The sequence below is a fragment of the Hylaeus volcanicus genome, chromosome 1 (assembly GCF_026283585.1).
Source record: "Hylaeus volcanicus isolate JK05 chromosome 1, UHH_iyHylVolc1.0_haploid, whole genome shotgun sequence".
Taxonomy (NCBI): domain Eukaryota; kingdom Metazoa; phylum Arthropoda; class Insecta; order Hymenoptera; family Colletidae; genus Hylaeus; species Hylaeus volcanicus.
In genome coordinates, this window is record NC_071976.1 from 33,013,925 (window position 1) to 33,021,257 (window position 7,333).

Genomic DNA, 7,333 nt, shown 5'->3' on the forward strand with positions numbered 1-7,333 from the left:
ACACCCTGTATATCAATTATTCATTGAAGGTGGCAATCGTCTACATATTTTCAAACGGTGTTCTACACTCAGTAATGTATTTGTTTCAACATTTCAGCTACGAAATGGGCTTGGTTACAATTCTCTAAACCGTTTTCTCTTTGTCGCACATTCACCTACTTGGTACTTGACCACCGACTCGATACAGAAACTCGATAACGTAATAGTAAATAATAGAGTCGGTGTAATAGAACGTTCACATCATACATGCTTTACATAACGAGCGTTCACATAATAACAAAGGTTAACAGAGGTTCGTTGAAAAATGAATCGGAGATAATTTGGGGTTCGCAAAAGATTGTATCGAACAGCAGAGAATGGCACAGAATTAGCGTGCAGCGTTTCATACAAACCACGAATGAACTGAAAAACGACGCGACGGAACCGTGGAATTGGCAAAATATTTAAATTAAACTAATCGACCTTCTTTCGGGGACATGTCGCGGTTACGTTTCGCGAGATAAGGAACGTCTGAGGCATGATGAAATTTCACGAAGACTTGAGCCGTTTCGTGTACCACGATAGAGGGATATTTCAACGAAGATAGGCCAAACGACGCCGGCGAGCCGTATGTGGAAACTTCCATGTCCATCTGTCGGGGAATCGATCATGCCAACGGGCTTGGACCTCCTAACCTTCTCTGTACGGTTGACCTCACCATAACGCGATTTTAGTCACGAGCGTGCTTCGTGGGGGTTTCCCGAGGCTTGTAAACACTTCTACTGTTTACTTCCGTTTCGCTTGTTGACATTATGCCGGTCGCATCTTTTCACGCCAGCCGGTTCGTCTCGAGAAAAATAAGGATACTCGTATACAGTGGGTCTAGAATGTATTCGTACACCCATCAATTTCCCAAAAAACTTTTCTATGAAATTGTAGTTTCTTAACTTCTTTTTGTAGAAAAGTGCGAATTTTTATTGCTTCTATATTTCTACCGATTCCTCGTGTTTTCTTGTTAATTTCGCAAATTATATAAACTAGTAATTGTTGTTTGTATTAGGTCTACCGGAAAGTTCTGTCCGTTTTTAGAATAAGACAAAATAATAAAGTCGTTCCTCGAATAAACTTTATCGAATAATATAATTCCTATCGTTATTTATGACTTATTGCCAGCGTGATTGCAATTTTTATATGCCATTTTTATCGAATATACGCATACTCGTTCAAACTTGTTGTAACCGGAACGGACAGAACTTTCCGACCTAATACTATATTCTAGAGATTTCTGAGAATATGTAGAATATCATTGATTACAAAAAAGAATGAGTTAATAAACTACAATTTCACCCAAAAGTTTTTTGGGAAATCGATCGATGTACGAATACAGTCTACGCCCACTGTACTTCGAAATACTTTGTCTTCAAATACTTGGTATTTTAGCCTATGTATCGTGTGTCGTCCTCGTTTGATAAACAAACGTAAAAAGTACATCGACACCGGCCGCGCCGTACCGCGTGTCGCGTTGCTACGATGTCTTCGTGCTTATCATCGCCGCTTGTTAATCCAATAACCTTTAATCGAGTTAACCGAGTTCTGGCCGAACAGGAAAATCGTTTCAAGGTTCTGGCTTATTGGCTCCATCGCGGGCAAACAGAGTCTCATAACGCACCGAACAAAGAAACGCAATAAACACGATGGAAATGCAACGACACCTCTTCTTCGCCATTCGTGCGGCCACTGTCTGCGTTTCGCGCGTCATAAGCTTCGATTGCTTTGCGCAAGGCGAAGGTAAATGAGTTCCTTTACGTCTTTTTTGCGTCTATTTTGTTGCCATTACGCTGCAGCTTTTTTCTTTTTATCTTTCTTCCGCCACGAGTAACATTGTCGAACGTTAATGATCCGATGGAACTTACTCGAGACTTACTCAAGAAAACGTATCGATTTGAATTTTATTTGAATTTTTATTTATTTTTATACTTTCTACCGGTGTGCGATACAATAACGCAGAGTAAAAGAGTGTAGTGCAATAATTGCTGCTACTTGCGTAATGTTAACTTCATTTTTCTTTCTGTATTGTATTTGGTGAATGTAGATTGTGTTTGATTTATTTATGATTAATTGTAGTTTGTTCATTTATGACGTATTAGATTGTCCCAAAAGTTTCTTTCGCTTTATTAATAAGTAATACATGCGCAATATTTTATGTTTTATGTTACATTACTGAATTGTGCACGGATTCATTTTGCTCCATTACTGTTACAACATGAATATCTATGAAATTAGATTGTCTATTTATAGAAACACGATCACATAAAATAATCGAGTGCAGCTCGCGAAAGAAACTTTCCGGACAACCTAATACAATTCCATACATTTATAATATTAGTATGGATGAAATCATCATTCTGAAAATCGATCAATCACGTGTAATTAAAAATTGTTCAAATGATTTGATGTCCGGACGTTAATTTCGTTAGGGAAATCTGTCCGATCCACCGATAATGACAAATATCAAAATTTTAATTATAATTACGTAACGAATCTCGATAACACCGTGTATCTTATCGCTTTTGAATAATGTTTAACGAGTCGATAACACAAAAAAAAAAAAGAAATATAACACAAACGGCAGCGGGGATGCTTACCTTTCATTCAGCCCGGGGAAAAATTGTTTCATATAATCGGAGATTACCTTAATTTTCCACGCTGACTCGCTAAAATGCTTCAGACTTTGTTATTATTTTTTAAATTCCAACAGAATCCCCTAGAGCATTACTTTTAGAATCTTGAACTACAGAAAAATGTAAACAGAAATTTTCGAAAATGCTGTTCCATGTATAACAGAACTCTTAACGACTTTCCGCGTATAATTCGCCAAATAGCGGACACCTAACACACGTACGCATCAAATTCCTTGAAACGCACCTAACGCATTCTAGCTACATCGTAAATCAATGCTGCAACGACTTCTATTGTCCGTTGTAAAATAATCCATTACTATTTTTTCTACGTCTATCCGTGTCGCGAATCGATCATAATGTGGTACTGTGGTACTCAGGGCCGGCCATCTGTGGGGTACGGCGAATGCTATGCACACCGGGGCCCCGCGATTTAGCTAAAAATCTGTACACGGAAGATATACCAAGAAGACTACACAGGAAACATCCAAGCGATCACTCCTATAAGGAGTGCGTGCGTTAAAGATGCAACCTATAGTGGAAGCATCTACGTGTTAATTATCTCAAGCCGCTTTAACAATTTACCAAATATCCTTCCTGGACAAATTGTAAAGTACATAGGAGATTTAAAAAGAACAAAAATTGACTGACAAAATTGTCTGCTTCGATACTTTTTTTTAAAACCATTAATATCAATGTACTTGTCGGTTAAATAACGAATCAATTGAATTTATTTACTAGACAACATAATATCGCAGACACCTCAGCATAAAAGTAGGCATAGATGCCCAAAATATGTAAATTATTAGACGATTCATAAACGTGGAACTACAAACAGGCTGTAACTATTTAATTTATGGTTTGAAATATATCGAGATAACAACACTTATTATACGGCGTCTTCACTCGCAAATAAATAATACAAAAAATAACGAGATAGATTTTGTCATAAAAAATGGCAATTTCAGCATGTTCCATTAGGTTTTAAAAATTATACAGCGCGGAGTTACCTCGTTGCGGTTCTAAATGTAGTAAAATCAGAAAATTTTGCACCGCAAAGAGTTACGTGAATCTCCTCCTCGTTTCTCGTTGTTAGCAGTGCGTCAACTTCTCAGGATTCGTAAAATGCTTTGTGCATTTGGGTGCGACTGCACTCGACCAGTGCAATATTGCGTGTTCGTTACAAAATTAATGACCGTGCCCTTGAGTCCGGTATCCCTTCCTTGGAGCCTCGCAAAGGGAGAACTTGGAACCTGGTGAACGGCCTTCCAGACACGAGGACACTTGCCTCCAAGTAGAAACGAGTTTGTTTCTTCTCTACGAGTTCCGAGTTCTGTTCCCTTATAGAAACGTTCATCTTTGTTTTTCGTCCATTTGTTGATTCATCGAATCAGTATCTCCGATGCTGAAATAACTTAATAACCGAATGACACTTCGAGTTCTAAAGAAATTAAAACTAAAGGAAACCTAGTGGGTGACTGAGAGTCGCCTCTCGAGCGCAGAGGGCTAACACAGCAGAAATGCTGAAAAGTTACGTATGCTTCATAAATGAGAAACTACAAGAACAGCAGTATTATTATTTTCTTCAAATTAACAGCAGCATATCAAAACAGAAATAAGCAAATAAGCACAGTTACCGTAGGCTATTACATAAGTTCATAGACTGTCATTTGACACGTTGATCGCCGCGTCACTTTTCGCTCAAGAACAAACAAAATTAATTCCGAACGTTAAGTATCAAAGAAAATAAATTTGAATGAAATTCTTAAACTTCGATGAAGTTGTAAAAATAAACGCCACAGTAAATGTTTGATTATGTGGTTTCCAGTAAGTCTGAAAACGAAACTTAATCACAGTAGAAATTTTCAGGAGTATTAGTCTGGCGGTCAACGTGTCGATTTAAGAATACACGGGAAACGTTTAAAGCTAAGATAGAAAAATCGACTCGAGATACAATGTAAATTTTCACGGAAATGTTCATTTTCAAAGAATCGTAACTGTTACCTACGGAAATCACCTTCCACGCGATTATGCAATAGAGTAACCAGTTCCGTGCGTGCTTCGGGATTTTCAACAAATTAAAACAGCGTGTCTAAATATATCCACGATGTGAATCGATGTTGGGAAAAAAGGAAGGAGAAAGAAATACTGGCAAGATGGACGATTTGCGAGGGACACGTTGAGATCTCGATCGAAAGAGGAAGGACTAGAGAGCGGTCGGTGCACCGGTACAGCAGAACCATCTCGACGAAGGAAACAAGAAGTTAATAAATAAATAGGGTTATGACCGTGGCGCGAACAAAGAGGCTAGGTATAACCACGGTCTGCGAAAGTAGAGGAGACGAAAGGAAAAGAAGAGAAACAAGACGGGAGACGGAGGTTCTTGGAAAGGGTCCAAAGATTAGAACCTGTTCTTCTTGCCCGTTGGGAAACGAATGCAGTGGAAATCGAATGAACATGTGACTGCGTGTTCCGTGAAATTTATACACACCGCGAACACGCAACCGATTTTTTTTTGCTAGTGTTCTCATTGTATTTAAATTGCTAGTGGTGACGCTGTACTGTACACATAATTTAACGATAAAAATTAAACGTTTCATGGTGTTTTTTCTCGGCATATTTGAGCAAGAGTAGCACTAATGGATCGGCGGTGTTTTCCTGGTGAATTACCATTACTGTTAGCAGTTACTATTGTCCATTATGTCCGTACATATATTTACATGCACAGGGTGGTCCACCGTAATATTCCTCTATTTTGTATGGATAATTATAGAAGAATAAAAGAATTATATTTGAATAGACTGCGGATCTTTATGCAAAATAAAATCTTCGCGAACATGCCTAGAAAAATTGAACCTAAATAGGAATTTATTTTATTCTGCAAATAGCATAACATGAACTTTACTTTCAGTCTTTTTTTATATTCTTGCATATTGTTTGCATCTTGTAAGTTCTTGCACATTCGGATTATGAAATGCTGTATACAGATAGAACAAATGACCAAGAAATTTGTCTATCTCGAGTAAATATTCTATTCGACATAAAACGACATCAATTGATCCATCGAACAAATCTAACGATTATATGTACCACCATCTCAATCACGTGACCTCAGTCCTACCGAAAATGCGTGGAATGAACTAGAGCGACGTATCGGGACAACAACGATATCTTCAAATATTGAATATTTAAAAAAAATCATTAGCAATATGCCACAACGTTTAAAAGAAGCGATACAACAGAATGGCTACCCAACAAGATATTAAAACGCATGTTATTATAAAAATTGGCCTAAAAATGAATAGTTCCTAAAAGTGTCCGAATATTAAAGTAACGCGAAAATCAGACAATGTTTTGTTTATAATCGTGTTATTTAACAACTACAGTAAGTTATACAAATGAAACTTATACTATCGTTTACTAAACATATACGTTAATATGATACTTGACTATGTTGTTTTGCTTGTTTCGTTAGAAACGATGTTGTGATGTGATAATGTAAAAGTCTCATAGCGTCCGAATATTAAAGTTACTCGCTGTACGTAGAACGTGGCATGTGAAAGTTTTGATCGCGTAGCAAATGCCGGAAATTCGAGTCACAAATTTTTAGTTGTCCATTCTGAAATACACCTGTACTCTACGTATAATTGAAGTTCGATTGCTTCGACGATGCGTATAGCAAGAATCATTATTCATCCGTTAGTCGTTCGTTAGTAGTTCGGAGTTTTCGTCTAGATAAAAATTTTGCCCATCGTAGAGCAAAAGGTATAAAAGGAAATCGGTGAAGGAGGGATGGACGAGGTATAAGAGGATGGCGGGTTTCGTGAGTCTCTCCCCGTCTGCATTCCATGGACCCAGCCAACAACCTCAGAAGTACATTTGCGCCGAGGAACGATGGAAGACAGAAAAAGGCAATACAGGAGCGAGACGAGGCCGAGGGGCCGAAAACAAAGACGAGATTTATCGGCGCGGACGTGCTTTTTCGTCCGTTCCGTCATAATTCGACGGGGAGTTTATCCATCGGACGCCGTGAAATTTTCAGAGATAGAGAAAATGCGTCGCGTCGAAAGCTTTACGTCCTGCGAATGACGCAAAATGACGAGCGTGTACCGTGCAAACACGGGATCTTTGTTACTGCAAACGTGCCAACCTTCTGTTTCTTCTCTTCCTCCCAATAACGATGACACGTGAAAAACTCGTTACGTATTGGTACCGGGAAAATTATTTTGGGAGATAGAGTACCATGGAATTTGTTACAAACATCGTATCGAGAGACCAAACACTCTAACGGATACAAAAAGATTGGAATCTTCAGATATTTGTTGCGAAGAAACTATGGTGTCGCTCCATGCGGATTCGGACACTGTTTGGAGCAGTGATGGGCAAAACCCTAGGCTTCGAATAAATCTGAAGTTTGCCGATGTGTTTCTCTCGTTTCCTTCTTTGGAAAATGTTCAACAGAAGAAACGAGACAAACATATCGGCAAACTTCAGATTTATTCGAACCCTAGGATTTTGTCATGATTCTTGACATGATTGGTAAATTACAACAAATATACATTATACATTATACATTATATAATTATTTACATATGTAAGGATATTTATTGAGGCGTTCGACGCAAAAAGATCAAAATTCAAAGACAACACACAATGTATCAGACAAAATCAAATCG

General features: G+C 38.1%; 1 protein-coding gene across 1 annotated transcript in view; it reads left to right on the top strand.

Moving 5' to 3' along the window:
• The window catches only part of LOC128877095 (protein pinocchio), a 70,778-nt gene that overhangs the window by 22,443 nt on the left and 41,002 nt on the right, over window positions 1-7,333 (top strand). The gene's annotated exons all lie outside the window — the stretch shown is intronic.